Here is a 26,046-nt window from a genome sequence, read left to right as displayed (position 1 = left end):
GCACCGCAAGAAAATGGTTTTCTCCTCTTGAGGAGAATCGTTTTGACATTAGTGACTCTCCACGTTCAGGAAGACTTTCGAGGTTAATGAAGATCGTTTAAACGCATTAATCCACAATGTTTCACGTGAGTGTACTCGAGAATTGGCAAATGTGATGAACTGTGAACAATCCATAATCGTACCACATTTACATGCAATGGGAAACGTGCCAAAATTGAATGTATGGGCACCGCATGTTTTAAGCCCAAATCACAAAAATTTGGTGTTGGCCATATGTGAATCAATCCGTTCATCAATCGGCTCGTGAACAACACCGATCGTTGCTATCCTGTATCATTACTGGTGACGAGAAATGTCTTTATGCTAACATAAGGAAAAGAAAGGACTTTTTGAGCCCAAAGAAGCAGAAATTCCCATTACAAAGACCTGTGCACATCCACAGAAGAAAATGTTTTTCATCTGAAAGGAACAGCGACGGTGTGATGTACTATGAACTGCTTCCTCCGAAAGGGCGTCCAAGTACAACAACTAGGAAGACTGCATGAAGTGATGTCACTCCACGATAACATTCGCCCGCATTCTGCTTCACCAACAAAAAACAGTATACAATATTTGCATTGGGATATGATTCCGCACCCACCTGATTCCCTGATCTTGCGCCTATCCCGCTCTTCAAGGAACTTCCTTTCCGGATGAAAATGTGCTTGGCCTTACAGCCATGTGATTTCTATAGTCGCGGAATCGAATCGTTACGCTAGCGTTGGCATACTGTTGTAAACAGTGAACGAGAATATATTATTGTATTATTGATGATTAAAATCTGTGGTACGTGTTCTGTTTTGACCAAACCCACTGCCGACTCCCCCGCTCCGTAACATTAGGACTATGTCAGAAGCATAACTCTAAGGGTATAAGTAATCAAATTTAGGAGCTCAAAACATTCAGTTCTGCCGCCATTCTGTTTGCGTCTTGAACCAGAGAAAATGACAGGCTTTTGAGTTTCAGAGAAACCACGGTGAACACTTGATGATGTAGATGAGCTGGCCGCCTACCCTCATATTAACAAGTCAGGTTCGGCACGAGGCTCGCCGAACCTATGGCGGGGCGGCCGTGAGACTTCGAGAAATTTCACTGATGAGCGAAGCTGGTGTGCGATCAGCTTCCGTCCTCTGAGGGACTTCAGCCGACAGTTTGTAAGCTGTCTACGATCCAGCTGGAGAAGGCCTCCTAGCCGCCCAGAAGACATCCGCCATTGTCCTGGTCGATCCCGATGGGAGAGGGAGAAGCTGGGGCGACCGGAACGTTGCTGCACGGCATCAGGATATCTAATGTGGGCTATCGCATCCAAGCGCACGGCTTGGGGTCTACGAGTTCGCGTCGGGGTGCTTCTCCAGCGCAATTGCGGACAATCTGAGAGGGTTGCACAAACGTCGCTGTGGTAGCTGCCGGCCGCAACCCAGGACAACGGAGGGATCATAATGCCACTGAAACAGAGGATGACAAAGCTGAAATACTAAACACCTTTTTCCAAAGCTGTTTCACAGAGGAAGACCGCACTGCAGTTCCTTCTCTAAATTCTCGCACGAACGAAAAAATGGCTGACAACGAAATAAGTGTCCAAGGAATAGAAAAGCAACTGAAATCACTCAACAGAGGAAAGTCCACTGGACCTGACGGGATACCAATTCGATTCTACCCAGAGTACGCGAAATAACTTACCCCCCTTCTAACAGCCGTGTACCACAAGTTTCTAGAGGAACGGAAGGTTCCAAATGATTGGAAAAGAGCACAGGTAGTCCCAGTCTTCAAAAAGGGTCGTCGAGCAGATGCGCAAAACTACAGGCCTATATCTCTGACATCGATCTGTTGTAGAATTTTAGAACATGTTTTTTGCTCCCGTATCATGTCGTTCCTGGAAACCCCGAATCTACTCTGTAGGAATCAACATGGATTCCGGAAACAGCGATCGTGTGAGACCAAACTCGCTTTATTTGTTCATGAGACCCCGAAAATATTAGATACAGGCTCCCAGGTAGATGCCATTTTCCTTGACTTCCAGAAGGCGTTCGATACAGTTCCGCACTGTCGTCAGATAAACAAAGTAAGAGCCTACGGAATATCAGACCAGCTGTGTCGCTGGATTGAAGAGTTTTATATCAAACAGAACACAGCATGTTGTTCTCAATAGAGAGACGTCTACAGTCGTTAAAGTAACCTCTAGCGTGCCACAGGGGAGTGTTATGAGAGCATTCACACACACACATATATATATATATATATATATATATATATATATATATATATATATATATAGGGTGTTGCAAAAAAGGTACGGCCAAAATTTCAGGAAACATTCCTCACATAAAAATAAAGAAAAGATGTTATGTGGACATGTGTCCGGAAACGCTTAATTTCCATGTTAGAGCTCATTTTAGTTTCGTCAGTATGTACTGTACTTCCTCGATTCACCGCCATGATTTCATACGGGATACTCTACCTGTGCTGCTAGAACATGTGCCTTTACAAGTACGACACAACATGTGGTTCATGCACGATGGAGCTCCTGCACATTTCAGTCGAAGTGTTCGTACGCTTCTCAACAACAGATTCGGTGATCGATGGATTGGTAGAGGCGGACCAATTCCATGGCCTCCACGCTCTCCTGACTTCAACCCTCTTGATTTTCATTTATGGGGGCATTTGAAAGCTCTCGTCTACGCAACCCCGGTACTAAATGTAGAGACTCTTCGTGCTCGTATTGTGGACGGCTGTGATACAATACGCCATTCTCCAGGGCTGCATCAGCGCATCAGGGATTCCATGCGACAGAGGGTGGGTGAATGTATCCTCGCTACCGGAGGACATTTTGAACATTTCCTATAACAAAGTGTTTGAAGTCACGCTGGTACGTTCTGTTGCTGTGTGTTTCCATTCCATGATTAATGTGATTTGAAGAGAAGTAATAAAATGAGCTCTAACATGTAAAGTAAGCGTTTCCGGACACATGTCTACATAACATATTTTCTTTCTTTGTGTGTGAGGAATGTTTCCTGAAAGTTTGGCCGTACCTTTTTGTAACAACCTATATATATATATATATATATATATATATATATATATATATATGACCTAGTAGATGATGTTGTTGTATACAGAGAAGTTACAGCATTTGAAAATTGCAGCGAAATGCAGGAAGATCTGCAGCGAATAGGCACTTGGTGCAGGGAGTGGCAACTGACCCTTATCATAGACAAATGTAATGTACTGCGAATCTATAGAAAGAAGGATCCTTTATTGTATGATTATATGATAGCGGAACAAGTACTGGTAGCAGTTACTTCTGTAAAATATCTGGGAGTATGCGTACGGAACAATCTGAAGTGGAATGATCATATAAAATTAACTGTTGTTAAGGCGGGTGCCAGGTTGATATTCATTGGGAGAGTCTTTAGAAAATGTAGCCCATCAACAAAGGGCGGGATCCGTACCAGGTCGGGTTGACAGAGGAGATAGAGAAGATCCAAAGAAGAGAGGCGCGTTTCGTCACAGGGTTATTTGGTAAGCGTGATAGCGTTACGGAGATGTTTAGCAAACTCAAGTGGCACACTCTGCAAGAGAGGCGCTCTGCATCGCGGTGTAGCTTGCTGTCCAGGTTTCGAGAGGGTGCGTTTCTGAATGAGGTATCGAATATATTGCTTCCCCCTACTTATACCTCCCGAGGAGATCACGAATGCAAAATTAGAGAGATTCGAGCGCGCGCGGAGGCTTTCCGGCAGTCGTTCTTCCCGCGAACCATTCGCGACTGGAACAGGAAAGGGAGGTAATGACAGTGGCACGTAAAGTGCCCTCCGCCACACACTGTTGGGTGGCTTGCGGAGTATAAATGTAGATGTAGATGTAGACATCACAGGCGCCATCGGGGCAACAGCGCACCCTGCAGTCTTACTGCATTTCCACGCACACAGTTTGGCCCTGAGGCTATCCGGAGTGCTGTAAAGGCTGTTTGAATAACACCTGTCAACGCTACCACTGTTTAATTGCACGTATAGATGTTGATCTGCCCAATCCCCCACCACTTCTCTCACCCATCCAGACGTGTAGCTGCCCGAAGTAGTCCAAGTCGTTACATTATCATCTACTGGCTCCACTCGTGGACGATGCTGATGTGTACAGTAAGGCAGTAACGATGGAAGACTGTAGGTAAGTGCAAGTAGACCTATTAGAGGTTCGACGATTGGTGCAAGGCCGGGCAGTTGACGCTGAACGTGAATAAATGTGACGTATTACACATAGAGATGCACACTCTTTTTGTCACCAGTTGGGTCTGATGCGGTCCGCCACGACTCCCTTTCCTATGCCAACCTCTTTATCTTGGAGCACCACTTTCATCAGACTTACTTATTTATTGTTCCATTAAGTTTCGGGTGTGCAGCCGCAAGAAATCTCCTTCTTCTTCTAATATACCCTATGATTCTTGGAATTGGATTGATGGTACAACTTGGGCCAAATCAGGCTGGATTCGTGAGGTGGCCACATCCCGACAGACTGCAAAATTTAGTCGACTGAAGACGACATCGCAGCGAGAAACTGTTATTCGACGCCCTGTTATTAATATGACAGGTAGAGATTTGGACGATGCTACGATGATGGTTTTGAGTAAGGGACTGAATTTTGCACCCACGCCACAGGTTCTGCCATTGCCTTCGTTTATCAGCGCCATTGAAGAAGCTATAATTCGACCACTTCCCTCTGATTCAGCAGAGGAAATAAGACGTGAAACATGCCGTGCAATTATGAAGGCTCACCCACAAAGGAGCAATATATCTGTGGCAGAGAGGGCTGCTCTACGCAAGCTTCGCCTGGATACTCAGACGGTGGTACTCCCTCCACGATCAAATAAAGTTCACAATGGAAACTGAAAAGGAGGGATGCCTTCCATTCTTGGATGTCTTGGTCCGGCGCAAAGAGGATGGCACTTTGGGACATGAAGTGTATAGGAAGCCGACGCACACCGATCTATATTTACGTGCAAATAGCTGCCATCATCCTGCCCAGACAATGAGTGTTCTCCGAACTTTGACTCACAGAGCGCATATTATTTCTGACGAAAGCAGTCTGCAAGATGAACTTTCCCACTTACAAAGAGTGTTTGAAGACAATGGGTACTCTCCACAACAAATACAGAGGGCACTGAAAATGAAACCGAAAGAGGCCACAAAGAAAGCAGAAGAAGATGAAGAAACCTTTAAATCGATGGCCTTCCTGTCATATGTGGGTAGCCTCTCATCAAAAATAGGGCGCTTTCTCGGCAGACACAAAGTAAAAGTGATTTTTCGTTTTCCACCAAAGACAACTGCACTCGTGGGCTCCGTCAAAGATGATTTGCTGCTCCGAAAATCTGGAGTTTGCAAAATTCCATGTGAATGTGGCCTTTCTTACATCGGACAAACAACTCATACTACCCAAAAAAGATGTACAGAACACCGGAGGTACATACGACTTTTACAACCTAACAAGTCGGCAGTGGCAGAGCACTGTATTGATAATGGTCACATTATGTTGTATGACAACGTCGAAATTTTGGCAACTACATCATCCTTTTGGGACTCGATAGTGAAGGAGGTAATTGAAATTCGCTTGACAACGAATTTAATTAATAGCGATAGTGGTTTCAATCTTGATATATTATGGAATCCGGCACTTGCTGTAATAAACTCGCAAAGACGTCGTCAGAGTGCAGCTCACAATGATATATCGATATGCCAACACAGATCAACTGCGGAGTCATAGATACAACTAGCGCATTATGCACGTCTCTGCCACCGACCAACGTCTCTGGCGCATTTGCATCTGTGGCCGCATGCGCAGTCGCGCGGTACACGAGTATAAAGGGACGAAGCGAGCACTGGAGCGGCCCCCTCCCCAGTTCTATAAAGCCCTCCAAATCCTCGAACGCCATGCACTCCGCCTCGCCTTCCGCATCCGCCTTCCGTCCCCCACGTGCATCCTCTATGACCTCATCCCCTTCCCCCACCTTCTCCTTTTCCTTGAACACATCCGCACACTATATATTGTCCGCCGCCTTGATCCCCCTTACCCCCTGGTGTCCCCCTTCCTCTCCACTCCCAACCAGTTGGCGCGCCTTTACCATTCTGTCCCTCCCTCTCTCCATCTCCACACCCTCCACCTCCTTTCCCAACACAACTTCCACCGTCTACCCCTCCCGGATGATGAGCTTCGCCCTGACATCTACCCTTCCTACCAACTCTAACCCCCTCTTCTTGCCTCCTCCTCCAGGCTCCCTCTCCTCCCCCTCCCTCCTTCTGAGCGGATTTCCCCTCCTACTCCCCCTCCATCTCTCGTGCCTTCTTTCAGTGTCTCTGCGCTCCCTCCTGCCCTGTCTCCCCTTTTCCTCTCCTGCCCCATGTGTCTCCTGCCTCTTCGTGAACCCACGGTTGCCCCTCCTCTCTTCATCCCGCCGCTTCCCCAGCTGCCCCATGCTCTCCCCTCCTTTTCCATCCTCTCTGACCTTTCCCTCGGCAGGTCCCACCTGGTAGTTTTATTCTTCGTCGTGTGCTCCAAGTGGATTTTAAGTGTGTTGTTTCGGAGTGTTTTTAATACTGTGGCCAACTTTTAACCTGTGCATGCATATTCAGTGTCTTCTCTGTGTTTTAAGAATCGCCAACTGTGTTTTTTTAACTTTCTGGTGACTTTTTTAACTGTCCCTCATGAACGTCTACATGTCAGTGTATTTTTACCTCCATTTTGTCCCCTTACTCTGTTTTATGTTCCCCTTTTTTATCTCCTTATGTATGTATCATTTTATTCTTGTTTTAGTTGTCGTGTCACTCGGCTGAAGAGCGGCGGTGGCCCATATGGGGCAGGGGAATGAAATCACACTAAATAAAAAATAAAAAATAAAACTGGAGTGGCCCCATGCTCTCCCCTCCTTTTCCATCCTCTCTGCCCTTTCCCTCGGCAGGTCCTGCCTGGCAGTTTTATTCTTCGTCGTGTGTGCTCCAAGTGGGTTTTAAGTGTGTTGTTCCAGAGTGTTTTTACTACCGTGGCCGACTTCTAACGTGTGCATGTCCATTCAGTGTCTTCTCTGAGTTTTGAAGACTCGCCAACTGTGTTTTTTAACTTTCTGGTGACTTTTAACTGTCCTCCATGAACGTCTCCATGTTAGTCTATTTTTTACCTCCATTTTCTCCCATTATTCTGTTTTAAGTTCCCCTTTCTCACCTTATGTATGTAACATTTTATTCTTATTTTAAGTTATGTCACTCGGCTGAAGAGCGGCGGATTGTGCCACTGACAGCCCTCCCCTGCCCATATGGGGCAGGGGAATGAAACCACAATAAAGAAAAAAAACTGGAGCGGCAGTCTTGTGGCTCACTCTGAAGATGTCTGAACGTTATACAGCCGAAATATTAGAAGAAGAAGGAGATTTCTTGCGGCTGCACACCCAAAACTTAATGGAACAGTCTTTGCGCCGTCAAAACCTGAAGATTCACATTACTTATTTGTTTTTTGGCTACATTCCAACCTCTCTCTTCCGCTACAGTTTTTACTCTCCATAGCACCCTCTAGTTAAGTACCATGAAAGGACAAAGGGCGTTCAATATGTAATGCAACACTTTCTTTTGTTCGGTTGCTGAATTTGTTATGGGACATCGTGGAATATTCCCGCTTCAGTCCCTATAGTTCTGTGAAGTTCCCGATAGGCGGCGGCGCTGTAGTTGTCCTTTAAATTGGCGACTGCAAGGGAGATGCGTTCCTATCAGAGAACTGTCATTGAGTTTCTTTTCACTGAAAACCAGAGCATCGCAGATACTCACTGGAGATTGCAGAATGTCTACGAAGATCTGGCAGTGAACAAACCCACGGTGGATCGTTGGACGAGACGTCTGTCATTATGGCAACAAGGTCGAGCAAACCTGTCCTATCTCCCGCGTGCCGGCCGTCAGCACACAGCTGTTAGATTAGATTAGACTATTTGTACTTTTCGTTCCAATTGATCCATAGTGAGCAGATCCTCCAGGGTGTAGAACATATCAGAGAACAAGAATACACAACAAATAATTACAATGAAAAACAAATACGAGTGTGCTAATGTACCTTCCACAGACTCGAAGTGTAATGATCATCTGTGATGTGGAATGAATCAAAAACTTTTTAACATTTATTTCCAACGATCGCGTTACTACACTGAATTTGTACAGAAGTCAGATTGTACTAATATTCGCATTATTTTTTATTATTAGTAACACACACACATCAATACACGTGCATGGACGCACATCTATTGTTTCTACCACCAAGTTCATCTGTGGAACAGAAGGAGTTTGCCACCAATAAATCCTTTAGGCTCCTCTTAAACTGAGCTTTATTGGCAGTTAAAAATTTTATCGCTGCTGGCAAATTATTGAAAATGTGTATTCCTGAGTAATGGACCTCTTTGTGAAGTAAAGTAAGTCACTTTAAATCTTTGTGAAGATTACTATGATTTAAGTCCATGAACTTACAATGCCCTCTGTGGCATTGTAGCGAGAAGGAAGCGACTCTGCCTTACTCTCTGGTTTCTGTATTACTAACCTGGTGTTTTGCTGCTTCGGTTGTCCCTCGTCGCACGGTAGTAGCGCTTCGGGCGTCAGGTTCATTGTAGGTTTATGATCCTGCTGAAGTTGGGTATGTCGGGATGCCAGTTGTTAAATGTTAACAACGTTTTGTAATAAACTCATTTTAATGAAGAATATTTTGAAACACACGTCACAGACTTTCCAATATGGCACTCCTGAAAGAACGGATATTGGGGAGGCATGGCTTAGCCACAGCCTGGGAGATGTTTCCAGAATGAAATTTTCACTCTGCAGCGGAAGGTAGAAGACGAGGTACTGGCGGAAGTAAAGCTTTGAGGACGGGGCGTGAGTCGTGCTTGGGTAACTCAGTTGGTAGAGAACTTGTCCTCGAAAGGCAAAGATCCCGAGTTCGAGTCTCGGTCAGGCACACAGTTTTAATCTGCCAGGAAGTTTCATATCAGTGCACACTCCGCTGCAGACTGAAAATCTCATTCTGGAAACTTTCCATAAATTACTACAAACTGTGACCTCTCTGACAGGAAATCACGAATCCAGTCACATAACAGACAATAGTCCATAAAAATGCAATTTCATTACAATCTGCTTGTGTGGTACAGTGTCAAAAGCCTTCCGGAAATCCATAAATACGGAATCGATCTGAAATCCCTTGTCAAGAGCACTCAACACTTCATGCGAATAAAGAGCTAGTTGTGTTTCACAAGAATCATATTTTGTAAAACCCTGTTTACTGTTTGTCAATAGTCCGTTTCCTTAGAGATAATTCATAATGTCCGAACACAATATATGTTCGAGAAGCCTGCTGCTATCAACGTTAATGATATGGGCCTGTAATTTAGTGGATTACTCATACTACCTTTCTTGAATATTGGTGTGACCTGTCCAACTTTCCAGTCTTTGGGTACGGGTCTTTCATCGAGTTAGCGATTGCATAGGATTGTTAAGTATGGAGTTATTGGATCAGCATACTCTGAAAGGAACCTAATTGGTACAGTCGGGATCAGAACACTTGCTTTTATTAAGTGATTTAAGTTGCTTCACTACTCCGAGGATATTTACTTCTATGTTACGCATGTTGGCAGCTGTTCTTGATTCGAATTCTGGTATATTTGCTTCGTCTTCTTTCGGAAGGCTTTCGTCTTTCATTTCGGAAGACTGTGTTTAGTAACTCTTCTTTGGCAGTACTGTCTTCGATGGTATCTCCATTGCTATCCCGCAGAGTAGGCATTGATCGTGTCGGGCCGCTACCATATTTCACGTACGACCAGAATCTCTTTGGATTATCTGTCAAGTTTCGAGACAAAGTTTCGTTTTGGAAACTAATATAAGCATCTCGCATTGAAGTCCACGCTAAATTTCGAACTTCTGTAAAAGATCGCCAATCTTGGAGATTTTGCGTCTTTTTAAATATGGCATGTTTCCTCCGAAGAAAAACTTCAAAGTTTCACCCTCAGCCGGTAAAATCATAGCGATTCTTTTCTGGAACTTTGAAAAGGCTATTTTGTTTGATGTCCTCCCTCATAGTGCAACGATCAACTCTGGAGGTAATTTGCTACTCTCAGTAACGACTTCAGCTTGTTCATTGACACGAAAATGCGCATGAACTTCTACTTCTCCGTGACAACGAAATGCCCTACACAAGTCTGTGCACCCGGGAGGAGCTCACAGAACTTCATCGGACTATTCTTCAAATGGTTCCAATGGCTCTGAGCACTATGGGACTTAAAATCTGAGGTCATCAGTCCCCTAGAACTTAGAACTACTTAAACCTAACTAACCTAAGGACATCACACACATCCATGCCCGACGCAGGATTCGAACCTGCCGACCGTAGCAGCCGCGCGACGCCGGACTGAAGCGCCTAGGACCGGTCGACCACAGCGGTCGGCGACTGTTCTTCCTCGTCCTCCCTACAGCCCAGATCTCGCACCTCTCGACTTCCATCCGTTTGACACAATGAAGGACGCACTCCGTGGTACACAACGCGTGGATTATGGAGCCGGGGGGGGGGGGGGGGGGAGGGAAGGGGTTGCTGGGTTGTTGACATGTTGACACAGCAAGATGCTGGACCGACGTCGACCACTAGAGTGGAACCTTGAGGGTATACAAGCCCTTCCAGTAAGGTGGCGTTAGGCCGTCGTATTGAACGGGGATTATGTTGAAAATTGGGTTTTGTAGCGAAAAGAGTTGGGAATAATATAGCGCACTGAAAACCTGAATAAAACCAACCTGCTTTCAGAAAAAAAATGTGTTACGTCACTTATTGAACGCCTCTCGCAATTTCGTGTTGTCTTAACACCTGTCCTTTCAAACTTTTCCCTCTTCTTTTCAGTGTTTTCCACATATCTCTATCATCGCAGATTCTGCAAAGAGCTCCATCACTTTTTACCTTACAAGTACAGCTAATTTGACAACATGGGTTGCAGCATAGACGACAAATCACAGCACACTGCAACAATCATAAAATACGCAAGTGTGTCGGCTTTCGTGGCCATTGCCACTGAAAGTAGTATACTATGTGACCAAATGTAACCAGACACCAACAAAAACATGCGTTTTTCATAGTAGGTGCATTGTGGTGCCACCTACTGCCAGGTACTCCATATTAGCGACCTCAGTAGTCATTATACATCGTGAGAGAGCATTATGGGGCACTCTGTGGAACCCACGGACTTCGAACGTGGTCAGCTGATTGGGTGTCACTTGTGTCGTACGTCTGTACGCGTGATTTACACAGTCCTAATCATCCCTAGGTCCACTGTTTTCGATGGGATAGTGAAGCAGGAGTGTGAAGGGACACGTGCAGCAGAAAAGCGTAGAGGCTGACCTCGTCTGTTGACTGACAGAGACTGCTGACAGTTAAAGAGGGTGGTGACGTGTAATAGGCAGACATCTATCCAGACCATCACACAGTAATTCCACTGCAAGTACCATGACAGTTAGGCGGGGGGTGAGAAAACTTGGATTTCATGGTCGAACGGCTGCTCATAAGCCACACATCACGCCGGTAAATGCCAAACGACGCCTCGTTTGGTGTAAGGAGCGTAAACGTTGCACAATTGAACAGTGGAGTGACAAATCACAGTGCACAATGTAGCGATCCGATGGCTGGGTGTGGGTATGGCGAATGCCTGGTGAACGTCATCTACCAGCGTGTGTAGTGCCAACAGTAAAATTCGGAGTCGGTGGCGTTATGGTGTGGTCCTGTTTTTCATGGAGGGGACTTGCACCCCTTGTTGTTTTGTGTGACACTATTCCAGCACAGGCCTACATTGATGTTTAAAGCACCTTCTTGCTTCGCACTGTTGAAGAGCAATCGGGGATGGCGATTGTATGTTTCAACACGATCGAGCACCTTTTCATAATGCACGGTCTGTGGCGGAGTGGTTACACGACAATAACATCCCTGTAATGGACTGGCCTGCACAAAATCCTATCCTGAATCCTATACAACACCTTTGGGATGTTTTGGAATGCCGACTTTGTGCCAGGCCTCAGTGCAGCACTCCGTGAAGAATGGGTTGCCGTTCCCAAGAAACCTTCCAGCACCTGTTTGAACGTATGCGTGCGGGAGTGGAAGCTGTCATCAAGGCTAGCATTACCGATGGAGGGCGCCACGAACTTGTAAGTCATTTTCAGCCAGGTGTCTGGATACTTTTGAGCACATAGCCTATCTTGTAGGTTGTTAGACCGCGTCATGTTCCTCTTCCAGTTTTTTCGTACACAATCGACATTTGAACCCCTCTGCTGACATCTTTTTTTAAGGATCTTCTCGTGTCCCTAGTTAGATGAACACCATCTGAGACTACTGTCACGTTCACCTGTAAAAGAGACTTCTCCTGCGCGTGTACTGAAGAAGTGCTATTTTGGAGCGAAATTTTTCAGCTATAATTGGTTCACGCATCACTACATAGGTAGCGATAAGAAGCAGAGAAAGAGAGGGGGAATGTTTACCAGAATACACTCTTAAGATAGATAACGATGCAACATGAAGGAATTATCCGAATAGGACGGAAATCGGTAGAAGTGATGTACATGTATACATGTACACATTAACAAATGATTATAATTTAAGAAAGACTGGATGATTTAAGCAGTAGAAAAAGCTTTACAAATTTAGTAACTCAGTGAAGCGTAGGTCCATCTCTGGCCCTTACGCAAACAGTTATTTCTGTTTGGCATTGACTGACAGAGTTGTTGGATGTCCCTACGAATATTGTGCCAAAATCTGCCCAACTGGCGCATTAGATCATCAAAATACTGAGCTAGTGGGGGGCCCTGTCCATAATGCACGGAACGTCCTCAATTGGGAAGAGACCCAGTGACCTTGCTGACCAAGGTAGGGTTTGGCATGCACGAAGACAAGGAGTACAACTCTTTCTGTGTGCAGGGGGCATTATCTTGCTGAAATGTAAGCCCTAGATGGCTTGCCATGAAGGGCAACAAGACGGGGGCGTAGAATACTGTCGACGTATCGCTGTAGTGTAAGAGTACCGTGGATGACAACCAAAATGGTTCTGCTATGAAATGGCGTTCCAGACCATCAGTCTTGGTTGTGACAGTCAGGTTGGTAAACCACTTTTGTTCGGGGCATTAGATTAGATTAGATTAGATTAGATTAGTACTTGTTCCATAGATCATGAATACGACACTTCGTAATGATGTGGAACGTGCCAGGTTAATAAAAGGTGTTTATACAAGATATTACATTAGAAAAAATATTACATGACACTCAATAATTTTTTATTTATTTATTTTATTTATTTTATTTTATTTGATTTATTTATTTATTTATTTATTGAGGTTGGGAAATTACCCACCTACTACATCCAAAAATTCATCTAATGAGTAGAAGGAGTTGCCATTAAGAAATTCTTTTAATTTCCTTTCAATTGCTATATGGCTATCTGTCAGACTTTTGATGCTATTAGGTAAGTGACCAAAGACTTTTGTGGCAGCATAGTTTACCCCCTTCTGAGCCAAAGTTAGATTTAACCTTGAGTAGTGAAGATCATCCTTTCTCCTAGTGTTGTAGCCATGTACACTGCTATTACTTTTGAATTCGTTCGGATTGTTAACAACAAATTTCGTAAGAGAATGTATATATTGTGAGGCTACTGTGAAGATTTCTAGCTCTTTAAATAAGTGTCTGCAGGATGATCTTGGATGAACCCTAGCAATTATTCTGCTTGCACGCTTTTGTGCAATGAACACTCTTTTACTCAGTGATGAGTTACCCAGAATATGATGCCATACGAAAGCAGAGAATGAAAATAGGCGTGGTAAGCTAATTTACTCAGCTGTATATCACCAAAATTTGCAATGACCCTAATAGCATAAGTAGCTGAACTAAAACGTTTCAGCAGATCCCCAGTGTGTTTTTTCCAGTTCAACCCCTCATCAAAGCATACACCTAGAAATTCTGAATATTCTACCTTAGCTACCGATTTCTGATCGAAGTCTGTATTTATTAATGGGGTCATTCCATTTACTGTGTGGGACTGTATATACTGGGTTTTGTCAAAGTTTAATGAGAGCCCATTTGTAGAGAACCACTTAATGATTTTCTGAAAAACATCGTTTACAATTTCACCAGTTAATTCTTGTCTGTCGGGTGTGATAGCTATACTTGTATCATCGGCAAAAAGTACCAGCTTTGCATCTTCGTGAATATAGAATGGCAAGTCATTAATATATATTAAGAACAGCAGAGGACCCAAGACCGAACCTTGCAGCACCCCATTCTTGATTGGTCCCCAGTTTGAGAAATCACCAGTTTTTTTGCGTATTATGTGAACTGTTTATTTCAACTTTCTGCACTCTTCCAGTTAGGTATGATTTAAACCATTTGAGCACTGTCCCATTCATACCACAATACTTGAGCTTATCTAGAAGTATTCCATGATTTACACAATCAAAAGCCTTTGATAGATCACAAAAAATCCCAATGGGTGACTTCCGGTTACTCAGAGCATTTAATATTTCATTAGTGAAAGTATATATAGCATTTTCCGTTAAAAAACCCTTCTGGAAACCAAACTGACATTTTGTTAAAACTTTATTTTTACAAAGATGTGAAGCTACTCTACAATACATTACTTTTTCAATAATTTTGGATAAGGCAGTCAGAAGAGAGATTGGGCGGTAGTTGTTGACATCAGACGTATCCCCTTTTTTTAGGCAGTGGTATAACAATGGCATACTTCAGTCTATCTGGTAAAATACCCTGCTTCAGAGAGCTATTACATATGTGGCTAAGAATCCCATTTATTTCTTGGGAACAAGCTTTTATTTTCCTGCTGGAAATGCCATCAATCCCATGTGAGCTTTTATTCTTGAGAGAGTTTATTATCTTCCTAATTTCAGATGGAGAGGTGGGTGGAATTTCAATTGTATCAAATGGTGTGGGTAAGGCCTTTTCCATTAACTGCCTTGCTTCTTCTAATGAACATTTAGATCCTATTTTCTCTACAACATTTCAAAAATGATTATTCAAAATGTTTTCGACTTCCAGCTTGTTGTTTATCAAGTTTCCATTCGCTTTGATGGTGATGCCGTCATCCTGTACTCTTAGTTGTCCTGCCTCCCTTGTCTCCTGTGTCTCTCGGGTCTCAGTTCGAAGCGGGACTTTCACGGAATACAATTCTACTCTGGTCAATGAGATTCCAGGCCGAATGTGCCCCACACTGCTACAGACGGGCTTGTTGGTGTACATTGGTCAATGGTAGTCAGACCAAGGGACCCCGAGAGTTCAGCCACATTTTTGTGTGCCACGTGAATCATCAGATCCACCGAGCGAGGTGGCGCAGTGGTTAGACACTGGACTCGAATTCGGGAGGACGACGGTTCAATCCCGCGTCCAGCCATTCTGATTTAGGTTTTCCGTGATTTCCCTAAATCTCTCCAGGCACATGCCGGGATGGTTCCTCTGAAAGGGCACGGCCGACTTCCTTCACCATCCTTCCCTAATCCGATGAGACCGATGACCACGCTGTCTGGTCTCCTTCCCCAAACAACCAACCAACCATCATCAGATCCACGTCGAATAGATGATAATGATGAATCTGGGGCTTTGAGTGTCTCTCTGACGGCTGCTCGGTTCTCGTATGGTGTCGTCTCTCTAGGTCGACCGCTTCCTTCTTGGTGCTGTTTTCCGCCATGGTTCACCCACTCGTGCCAACATCACCGAATAGTGGCGTCGCTCCTATTCAGACGTCGAGCGATTCGCCGTTTACTCCTTCCGGCCTCCTTGAACCCAACTACACGTATTTCCAATGCTGATATGTGCCTGTATTGTTCACGCGCCTGTGTGCGGGGCATAGTTACTGTCCAACTGAATACACGGAATGAAATCGGAAAGACTTTATGCCCGTGTATCGATATACTCCCTCACCAGCTGAGTGGTGAAATGGCGCTGCAGCATCACACACTCATCGGCCGCCGAAGATCACAATTTTGCATTTTCGTTCAATACCCGAATGAAAGTCAGTTTGTGATCAACTTGCATAACTCCTTTGTGATGCAACTTTTCTTTATGTCTCAGAGTGTACTATTGTCACACCGCAGAGGTCGATTCTTGGTGATCGTGTGCATTTCTCGTGCGTCGTGGGTAAGAATTTACTTCATTGACTGCGGGAATCCCCCGAAGCTGAAAGCCTGTAGCCCTCGCCTTTATTGAAATTACTTTCGTTCTTACAAATCTCAACCGATTCATGGACTTTCCGTCTATAAATGTTGCACCATAGAGGCCTAGGAGTAGGGGCGACCTAAAGCGTAATGACCACAAAACAAATTGTATGGAAAGCATATGGCAGGCTAAGATTTGTTGGGAGAATCTTAATGAACTGTAATGCATTCATAAAAGAAGTGTCTCACTACGCACTTGTAAGACCGATTCTCGAGAACTGTTCATCGACTATTAACAGGCGGGATTACTAGAAGAGAGAGAAGATCCAACGGACAGTGGTGAGAAAATCAAAGAAATAAGATCACTTTCATAGGTTTATCGACAATCATTTTTCCCACGCTCCATTCAGAGTGTTACCCTTCCACTGGTCATACATTCTGTTTTTCATGATCTCCTCCCCCTTGGTAGTCCTCTCCCAGAGATCCAAATGGGGACTGATGCAGAATCTTTTGCCAACGGACAGATCATCGTGATATTTTTTTAAATTACGGGCAACGTGTTCTGTAGATATAACACACAAGTATTACGGACCTGCTTCAGGGACTCAAGTGGGATTCCCTGGAGGGAAGGCGACAGTCTTTTCGAGAACCGGTATTTGAAGCTGACTGCATAACGATTCTACTGCCTTCAATATACATTGCGCCTAAGGATCAAAAAAGTAAGATACGTGAAATTAGGGCTCATACGGAGGCCCATAGAAAATCGTTGTTCTCTGGCTCTATTTGGGAGTGGAACAGAAACGGAAATGACTAGTAGTAGTAGTACGGGGTACACTTCGTCATGCAAGTTTTGGTGGACTGCGAAGTATTTATGTAGATATGATACATGTATATAATCATTGACTGAAGTAAAACTATCCTCAGTGATAAGTCCCGCTTCGAATTGAGCAAGACGTATCCGAATACACCCCAGAGAGTGGTGGGATACCGACCTGACTGTTGCCCGCCATAAGGTCCGACAACCAGAGGTGATGGTCCGGGCGCCAATTCATTTCATGACAAGACCCTTCTGGTTGACGTCCGCGGCACCGTTGTAGCAAAGATGTACGTCGACGATATTCTACGCCTCTGTTTGTTGCTCTTCGTAGCAAGTCATCCTGGCCTTACATTTCAGCAAGATAATGCCCGTCCGCACACGACGAGCGTCTCTACTTCTTGTCTTCGAGCTTGCCAATCCCTACCTTGGCCAGCAATGTCGCTGTATCTCTCCCCAGTTGAGAACTTTTGCTGCATTATGGGCAGGGCCCTCCAAACGGTTGGGAATTTTCACTGTGCAAGGCGCCGGTTCGACATAATCTGGCACGATATCCCTCAGGAGGGCATCCAACAAGTCTGTCAATCAATGCCAAGCCCAACTGCACGCATAAGGGCCAGAGGTGGACCAGCAGGTTACTGGCTTGCCCAGTTTGTGAAGCTCTTTCTCTTGAATAAATCATCCAATTTTTCGGAAGTTATAATCATGTGTTTGTCCATAGACGTACATCTCATCTAGCGATTTTTTTAAAATGTACATTTAACGTAATATGTAATTAATGGTTTTCGTTTCTGTATTTGTAGACAGCAATAGAGGCTCAGAAGCACCAGGTGGAGGAAGGTAAAGTTGGCCAGAAGGAACTCCAGTCCGAAGAAGGAAACCAGGGAAATCCTCTGATGTTCTGCTGGAGGGTACCAAAACGCTGAAGGTGATGGCCGAATTCACTTGGAGCCCTGCTCAACCACCTCAACCAATCAAAGAACTTTGCTTTTGTGCCCTCTCGAATCACAACGCATGTGAACTGCGAAAAAAGAGTGCTGTGGGGGTGGATGCGTTTCCGAGAGGCACAATGAACGAAATTAATGCGTGTTAATATGCAGATGGGACTTGTTAGCGGCGGTATTGCAACAGCCGTCCACCTGTGCCTCGGGTTTGATTCGAGCTGCATTTTAAGAGGCACGGGTAGAGGAGGAGGACACGGTGAAAAGTTCGTTAATTTTTTACTAATGTGTCATTATGGCCTACAACTGCTGATAAATGAAAATAGTTCGTAATGGCTACATTGTATAGTAAATATTTATCTTCAGATATTCCTCCTTGGGTATTTTGTACATACCTTTATACTTTCCCCGTACTATTTTCGTCAATATGCACTGAGGTATTCGAGTAAACATGAAATGATCGTATGACGTTGTTGGCCGGGAGGCCCCATTCGGGGGAGTTCGGCCGCCGTATTGCAAGTCCATTATAGTTGACGCCACTTCGGCGACTTGCGAGTCAATGATGATGGACACACAATGCCCAGTCTCCTGCCGGGAATCGAACGCGGGCCCCCTGCGTGGTAGGCGGTAAGGCTACCTCTAGCCTACGGAGGCGCACAGGTATTCGAGTGCTGCACTATATACTAGAGTAGATTTCGCCTGTTGCAAGAAATCGTACCATTACGATAAGACTGTCTTTTGCAGATATAGCATTTCTGGTGCGTAATATGAGGAGTTGCTTTCATGAACACGTATTGAAATGCACTCTCCTCCATTCACAAGTAATTTTCATACGACTTTACGTCCTCGACTTGCAGCTCCCGTAATTAAATTTATTGGATGCTTTTGGCATCTCGCCGTGAAATCGACAGCTGCACCCAAGTAGTTTCCTTTTTCTGTTCTTCTGTAGATTCAATACAATTGTGGTACACGCAACTGTAGATCACACTAGTAAGTCTTTGTCGGCCATTATGAAGGAACTATGACGTCAAAGTACTTTGTCAAATAAAATGTAATGACGGTGTAGTATCCCTATTTACGCCACGTCAAATATCTTTATGATGGATATTTAATCAAATTACTTTGTCAAAGAAAACTGGATGGTTTAATACTGGCATAATCCTTGCTTCATTTTCCTCACGCCGAGAGCGCTTCAATGCAAAGACACGTAATCTGAAGGGTCAAACAATACTGTTTCGCTTCAATTCGCAAAATGGCGCAAGTACATGGAGGCAATCTTTTTTTATATCTGCATGAATTTAGAATCGGTCAGACAAGAGTACTAGAGCTATAGAACATTCATGTAAGATACAGGGTGAACCAGAACCCCACCGACAAACTTTCTGAGTTTTGTTCGTGGATGCTTTCTGAAAATTTTGGCATAAGGGGCGTGTGGTCTCCACCAGTTCATTAAGGAGTAATAATATAATTATGACTTACTCTGTTTGTTACCGTAATCGTCCTTGCCTCTTTGAAAATTTCTTCACAACAGTGAAGACGCCTGTAACATGCACCGAGCGAAGTGGCGCAGTGGTTATCACACTGGACTCGCATTCGGAGGACGATGGTTCAAGCCTGCGTCCGGCCATCCTAATTTCGGTTTACCGTGACTTCGCTAAATCGATCCAGGCAAATGCCTGGATGGTTCCTCTGAAAGGGCACGGCCGACTTCCTCCTCTATCCTGCCCTAATCCGATTGAACCGATAAACTCGCCGTATGATTGCCTCCTCCTCCCCCCCCCCCCCCCCCCCCCCCCCCCCCCCGAAAAAAAATCAACCGCCCAACCTGTGATATGCAATAACAGAGACGTACGACACACAACACAGAATAACGCAACATTTTTCAAACGAAACACTGCAGTCTGTAGTGGTTGGTGGTTGTGAGAACAGTTCAGCACAGCGCCGTTGTGGTGCTCTGTCGCAGTATTCAGTGAAGCCATAGCGGTCAGTTTTTCGCAGGTAAATTTATCAGTAGTACTAAAGGCGAAGGGTAATATGGATACTGCTGTTGTCAACAGGAGCTACCGTGAGAGGATGGTAACAAGACACAGCGTATAATGTCGACATTTTGACTTTTGTCCTCTGTTTTGTACCAGTCCCTCCCTTCTGCGTAATTGTTCTGGTAAATGTAAATGTACTGTGACTAGGGCCTCCCGTTGGGCAGACCGTTCGCCGGGTGCAGGTCTTTCGATTTGTGGCCACTTCGGCTACTTGCGCGTCGATGGGAATGAAATGATGATGATAAGGACAACACAACACCCAGTCCCTGAGCGAATAAATATCCGACCCAGCCGGGAATCGAACCCGGGCCCCTAGGATTGACTTTCTGTCTCTCTGACCACTCAGCTACCGGTTGTTGTGGTGTTGAATTAATTTAGTTATTCCGAATAAGTCACTGCAGATTGCTATGTGCGGTTTGAAAACGCGCGCAGACGTCAGTCGCAACCTACAGCGACGATCATGTAACGTAGCCGTACAAATTCTGCAAATTATTTTTGGGAACGCCACGTGTATTTTGATCGTGACTTAATCTCAAAAAGCATACAAAAAGTTATTTATTATTAACGGAAATGTTACGCGCTCTTTCAATGAATGACAACGTAACGTAACCTGCAACTTACCCAGCGATAAGATAGAGCATGAAATGATTTTTTTTCCCAGTAAAGAAATCTAATTTTGTACAGAAAGAAAGAATGGTACAAACACCTGCGTTAAATTCATTGCAAAGAATTTCTTTAATTGTATTTCTTTAAGAAATGAGTTAACTTTTAATCTTGTGAATTAACTGAAAATATTTTAAATCAGAGGTGAAACCTCACCTAAGGCTTGCGGTGTTAAATCTCTGAATCAGTTTCGTAATCAGAATATTAATTAACTTTAGTATTGAAAATTGACTAAAAACTCATAAAAACACTTAGAATTATTTTCCTTTCCGAGTGAAGCTTCTTTAGTATACATAATGGCGTACTCATCGCCACCAAAACAGTCGAAGCCAGATGAGTAATCGACAGCAATATTATTGTTATCTTTAAATAAGTTCGACGTGTGGGAGAGGTTTTTTGGAAATGAAACGTAAGAGACTTTCGTTAACAATATATTGTCACCTTAAAGTACAGGCAGCGAGTTATACATACATGGACCCATAGGTGAGAAAAAACAAACAGGCGAAAAATGGAGACAAACAGGGGCGAGTCACATGGCTCTTGTGTATATGCGAGGTGCGACAATAAAGTAATGAGACTGATGTGAAAAAACATGTTGTTTACCGTTTTAGTCAAGTTTAGTGTTGTCGCCTTCAAAGTAGTTCCCTTCTGATTGCACACACTTCTTCCAGCGCTTCTGCTATTGATGGTAACATTTCTGGAACTCATCTTCTGTAATATCCTCCAAAACCCTCGTCACGGCTTTTTGAATATCTTGCGTTGTTTGAAAATGGTGTCCCTTGACCGCCGTTTTGAGTCTTGGATATAGAAAGAAGTCGCACGAGGCGATATCTGGTGAATAAGGTGGCTGTGGTAAAACTGAAATTTGTTTTGAGGTTAAAAATTACTGTACTGACAGAGCAGTATGGGATGGCGCATTATCGTGATGCAGAATCCAATTACCAGCAATGTTGGCACGGACTCTCTGATGCAAATTCGTCATCCAATTTTATTTAGTCGAAGATGCGAAAAAATATTACTGTTCTACGCATTCTTCATTTAGAAACAGCAAAAGTGGCATCCGCTCATTTGTATCACATAAACCAGGCCATGTGTTAGCTTTAGACAACAATGTAGTTAGAAAGAGTGCAACTTGGCTCGAATAAAATGACAGACATCACAAACTACTTGCCATAAGCACTGCTCCAAAATGGTTCGTGGGATAGTGTAAGAGCAAGTGAACAGCAGGTAAAATGGCTCTGAGCACTATGGGACTTAACTGCTGAGGTCATCAGTCCCCTAGAACATAGAACTACTTAAACCTAACTAACCTAAGGACATCACACACATCCACGCCCGAGGCAGGATTCGAACCTGCGACCGTAGCGGTCGCGCGGTTCCAGACTGTAGCGCCTAGAACCGCTCGGCCACTCCGGCCGGCGAACAGCAGGTAATTGGAGCATTTCTGACTTCATCAGTGTCATCTGAAAATTAAGTAGCCAATGTACATGGTGACACAGAATAATGGGAATGTTTGAAATTAATAGTGGCAGCTATGAGCAGGTGGCAGCACTGCGGGTTCGTGACAGTTAGCGACTAAACAGTCCGCCACTTCGGTATTCATAGATCAGTGGAACGGCCAACAGCGTGCGTTAGCCATAAAAATGTTTTATAAAAACAATGACAGTCTGGTAGCGGCGCAGAGGGAGTTTCGACGTTTTTATTACTTAGGACGTCATGATTCTGTTCCGTCGAAACACGCGGTAAAATGTTAGATTAGTAGCTTTGAAGAGACTGGATCTGCCGTCAAGAAGCAACCAACAGGACGACCAAGAAATGTGCGTTCTCCAGCGAACACTGATGTACGTGAGTCTGTGTTACGGAGCTCACGGCGTTCACTTCGTAAGCAAACAGCAGTGGCTGGAATGTCCCGGGAGAGTGTTCGAAGAATTCTTCATCTTGATTTAAAATTTTATCCGTACAAACTACATATGGTGCAACAAGTGAAGGACAACGAATGCCGATTACAAATGATAACAAAAATGAACAATGACGATGAATTTCTAAACAAGTTGTGGATGTCAGATGCTCATTTTCATCTCACAAGTTATGTGAATAAACAGAACTACCGTTACTGGGCAAATACAAATACTAATGACGTTCATGAGCGTCGTTTACACGCTAGTAAAGTGACAGTATGGTGTGGGGTTTCATCACATGGGATTATCGGACCGGATTTTTTTGCAAATAAACAGGGAAACACAATAACTGTCAATGGTGATCGTTACTTGGAGATGTTACGAACTTTCGTTACACCTGCATTGAACAAGTTTCCAAACGTTCAAGGAGCTTGGTTTCGACAGGACGAAGCGACATCACACACTGCACGGCAGTCAATGGAATTTGTGCGAGAATTATTTGGCAACCGTGTGATCTCACAATTCGGTAACATTCGCTGGCCCCGTAGATCGCCAGATTTATCCGTTTGTGATTTTTTCTCGTGGGGCTACCTCAAGAGCAAAGTCTCCACAACTCGACCAAGAGCCCTGGATGAATTAAAACAGAGAATTCAGAATGCAATTCACAGTATCCCAGCTGAGATGCTGCAGCGGTCAAAGAGGAATTTCAACAGCAGATTAGACGAATGTATTCGTACAAGAGGACGCCATCTAAAGGACGCAATTTTTAAAAAGTGATAAATGCCAGCAATGTTTCGTAAATGTTAAAGTTGTATGGTTTCAATTACTATGAATGAAATTTCTTTCCTTCATCAAAAATGGTTCAAATGGTTCTGAGCACTATGCGACTTAACTTCGGAGGTCATCAGTCGCCTAGAACTTAGAACTAATTAAACCTAACTAACCTAAGGACATCACACACATCCATGCCCGAGCCAGGATTCGAACCTGCGACCGTAGCGGTCGCTCGGCTCCAGACTGCAGCGCCCAGAACCGCACGGCCACTCCGGCCGGCTTTTCCTTCATCACTTCTAGTTTTATTGGATTGTGGAAATCTTCCCGTTTTTCTGTGTCACCCGGTATCTTCATTTGTTACTGCTGGCACATTTCTTTTTGTTTCGTCCAAGTTTGTGGGAAACTCAAAAGCTCCCACAGTAAATATGTTTTCATCTTTCATAATTACGAAATTAAAATAACATTTGCTTATCTGAACAGCACTATGTGTGACTATACTTCTCTTTTCACGAACGCCGTAAGTCATCATTCCTTGAAAAGAAACTATGGTCAATACTGTATCTCAATAGAAAAATATGTTTTGCAGTATTAGCATTAAAGCAAAGTAGCCAACCCTTTCTGTACTATCATTTGCCAAAAACATAGTCTGAGTACCTTGAAATGATATGACACATAACACTGCATGGTTTGAAACACCATAGAGTGCAAATTACCGCCACCACGACGAATTATCACTAAGTAATACAGCTCTCCGGCTCTGTTACATGCTTTCTACATTAGCTCCAATCCGTACACAACAGTGCATGGCCTAAAGTACATCAAATAAAAGCAACAAGTGACCTCCTGGCTTACTGAAAATTCTTCTTATATGTGGTGGGTTAAATTCGAAGCAGCGTAGTAGCCTTGACTAAAACGTAGCCAGACCGTTACCAATATGTGACCTGAGATTATAAGCTGCCAAATTATCAGTATTTGTTACCGAACGGTTTCCTTAAAGTAAAAAAAAAGAAGGCATTGTTGAAAAACCATGAATATGCAAAGAAGGAATTTTAATTTTTTATTCCATAGGTAGGACGATTTTTTGACAAAGTATCTTCAAGAGTTTTAGGCTGCATTTATCTGCGATCCTGAAAACTGTGATTTCTTAGTGAGTTTATATCTTCCACATGTAGCCAGTATGACGCAGCCACGTATCTGTTACATCGACTGGGCATATTCTCAGAATCACAAATGGAGCCTCAGCTGGTGTAGTCCCAGAAACTTTGGAGAATGTTAGGAGTACGATTAGTCGAAGAGTCGTACTGAATGCAGTGTTATGTGACAGGAAGGGCGACAACACGTTGCGATTCCGCGATCTGCAGTTATCATGAGACAACGCTACACAATCTGTTCCCTTTACGCTCCAATTTGAAAAACTGCAAAACTACGACCACTAGCACTAGGGCCTTAGGAAATTTCATTTGTTGCATGAATTACGAATTTAACTGTCTGAATATAAATTTAATGTAATAAGATGGCTTTATGTTCATGTTTTTCAAGTTTTCAGACCCCTAAGCAGTTAGAAATTAAGGTATCAAGAAATATAAGCTACGTAACATTATTGTTTCGCTTAAGGAATGTCTTGTATACGTTTTTAAAACCGACTTACTTATTGAATTTTATCGTACAGTCTAAGCTGTCACGGCAGGTATTGACTTCACTTGAAACTTCCTGGCAAATAGGCCGTGGTGGATGTATAAGACTTTCTCCTAACGTTTCATCTCCGACTGTGGGAGACGGCTTCAGATGCAAAGCTGCTAACTGGAATTATAACTCGAGAGAGCACCGAATGCGAGAGGCAATGTGTAGGGAAACAGATCATTTCGACTACGAGATTATCTCTGGTAATGCCAACATCCTCGATTGAATGTAATCGATCGTTATTCTTACCGTGCAACGTTGACACCCAATTTTATCTAATTTAACAGTTTCCTCTTTTGTGTTAAAATTACTACAGTGTTTATAAATCTCAATAGCCTCTCTACACATGATAATGCAATGTTTTCGATATGACGCTCATCTCACTATATTTTCTTCCATGATTTCCCTCTCCACCATGACCGATTTATCCGTATGTCCCAGACGGCAGTTCTTCTTGTGTTCCACCTGAAGGGTGCTAACACTACCTTTCGTGGTACCAGGGGGTACCAGATATCAACCAGTCCATAAGTACAAGGAATTCTATGTACACTCTGTGTAGCCAGAGGATGTTGTATATCTTCTGCCGATCTTAAACATTCTTTTAACGTCCTGGTGGGTCTGAAGATAAATTACACACAATACTTGCTCAACACTTTTCCAGTGCATTCTGTAATTTACTAATGAACGAAATGAAAACTTTCCCCATGGGTGGCCGTTATTCCTCGTTGATCCTGATTCTTTTCATAGAGCAAAGAGCTCGTTCCATCTTCTTCTTAGAATAACCACTTTTCTTGAATGTCGATCATAGATGATCAACATTATCTTCTAAATAAGTCGGTTCACAAAACGTGTATGTCCTGTGTACCAAGGTTTTAATCACAACTCTTTTTTATCTGGGGTGGTGGTTAGAAACCTTATGAAGGTAACAGTCAGTGTGCTTGGTTTTTCTGTATACCCTGTGACTCAATTACCTGCCCTAGCGATGGACAACTGACACGTCTAAAAAATTCAGTT

Source organism: Schistocerca piceifrons, chromosome 7, assembly GCF_021461385.2.
Source record: "Schistocerca piceifrons isolate TAMUIC-IGC-003096 chromosome 7, iqSchPice1.1, whole genome shotgun sequence".
Lineage (NCBI taxonomy): Eukaryota > Metazoa > Arthropoda > Insecta > Orthoptera > Acrididae > Schistocerca > Schistocerca piceifrons.
Note: the sequence above shows the minus strand (reverse complement) of the source record.